Raw genomic sequence first — 2176 nt, forward strand, 5'->3', positions numbered from 1 at the left:
TCACTCTCTTTGGTAATATTTCTTGATTCATTCTTGGAACGTGGCCGGCAGGCAATTAGAAATAATACAGAAATGGAAGTACTGTCTTTACGGAGACGGGAAATGTCGCACGGAGGACGAAAACAAAATGCAATCGAAAAGAAAGTGGAGCAGATAAGGTATTGTACCAGGAATGGTAGCATGTTGCAAAGCACCGCCTAACGATCAGATAAGCACAGGAACAAGAGATAGTGTGATAGGCGCCATTCTCAGGTACGAAAATAGTGCTTTCTGATACGAAAGGAGCAAAGTCTGGGTCAAGCATCTGAGCATCACAGTTAATGTCGATAGAACAAGATACGAAGGAGAGTAAAAGTTTATGAGGTGACTGGTCACACATTTCTTCTGCAGTTTAAGCTGTGATCTGTAAACTTGCGTTTACAGTAACTACACAATGGAAAAATATATTTTAGAAATTTGTTTACTGATTGTGGCGTCTCCATTTTGAAATGTCATGCCTATAGCGCAACTGCACTGGGGAAAAGTAGGGGTTTGCCTATTTGAAATGTAGTATTCGTTCCCACAAATTCGAATTTTTGGCGCGGTTTTCGAACAGTAACTTCCCGCTCGGTAACAGATATGATTATCATAATTATTTTTATCATTATTTTTATCATTATTGTCATTATTATCATAATTATTATCATTATTATTATTAATAATAATATTATTATTATTGTTATTATCATTATTTGTACTATCATTATTATTGTTATCATCGTTATTATTATTATCATTATTATTATTATTATTACTTTTACTATTTTTATCATTATTGTCATTATCATCATTGTTATCATTATTGTTATTGCTATATTTTTTATCATTGTTTTCATCGTTAGTATTAGTAATAGTAGCAGTAGTAGTAATAGGCAAAGGGATTCAACCTAAACAAGAAATATTATGGATGACATTGTCCAGAGGTATGGATGGCCATTGAATAGTCTGCCTAATAGATGCTCCTGTGGTGCACAGTTTGATCCAAATCTTGTGATGATATGCAAGCAGGGTGGATTTATCTGCATGAGACATAACGAGATAAGTGATCTCACTGCCCAAATGCTTCGGAAGGTGTGGAAGGATGTGACCATCGAACCAACAGTACTCCCCCTAAGAGGGGAGAACTTCAGGCATATCATATCCGACACATTGGATAAAACACGAGTGGACGTCAGCGCAAGAGGTTTTTGGACACGAGGACACGTGGCCTTCTTTGACATACGAATATTTGATCCAATGGTCCCCTGTTACAATGACCTAACTGTTGAGGCGTCCCACTCCCGAAATGAGAATGAGAAAATCAGGATGTACGAGGAACGTATACAGAATGTGGACCAGGGCTCATTCACTCCGATAACTTTCACGACTTCAGGCGGGATGGGTCCAAGGGCAAAGACATTCTACGCTCGTCTAGCAGAGGTGATGGCAGAAATGAAACACCAACCAAAGAGCAGTATTGTTGCTTGGAAGAGATGTAGACTATAATTTTCAATCTTAAAATCAGTTCTCCTATGCCTGAGAGGTAACAGGTCCCCACCCACTAAATCAGCACACATACAAAACCTTGATTTTGAGCATACAGTGGTAGAAAGTAGGATAAATGAACTTCTATATTAGGCTTCATTAAAGTTAAGTAATATAAGATATTAAAGGGTATATGTGTGTATGTATGTGCACGCGTGTGTGTGTGTGTATGTATGTATGTATATATATATATATGTATATGTATACATATATATATGTATATATATACATATATGTATATATATACGTATATATATATATGTATATTTTTACATATGTATATATATACATATATATACATATATATATATATACGTATATATATAGTGTATATATATGTGTATATATATATATATATATATATATATATATATATATATATATATTATAGTTGTTGTTTTTTTCAACCACATATCACTTTTAATTTCGTACCATTGCAAACGAGACTGAGAATCGCTCGATGGATGGATCCGTTTGAAATTAAAACGTAGACGAACCGAGGAATCGAACCCAGCTAACCCGTGACAAAGATACATTGACGTAACCCAATACGCTATCAATGTAACTTTGTTACGGGTTGGCTGGGTTCGAATTCTCGGCTCGTCTACGTTTC

General features: G+C 35.4%; 1 pseudogene; it reads left to right on the plus strand.

The window, feature by feature from the left end:
* The first annotated feature begins 942 nt into the window (after window positions 1-942).
* Window positions 943-2176, plus strand: part of LOC143037396 (uncharacterized) — a 5492-nt pseudogene continuing 4258 nt past the window's right edge.

This window comes from Oratosquilla oratoria, chromosome 22 (genome assembly GCF_046742065.1).
Source record: "Oratosquilla oratoria isolate Oo_2021 chromosome 22, ASM4674206v1, whole genome shotgun sequence".
NCBI lineage: Eukaryota > Metazoa > Arthropoda > Malacostraca > Stomatopoda > Squillidae > Oratosquilla > Oratosquilla oratoria.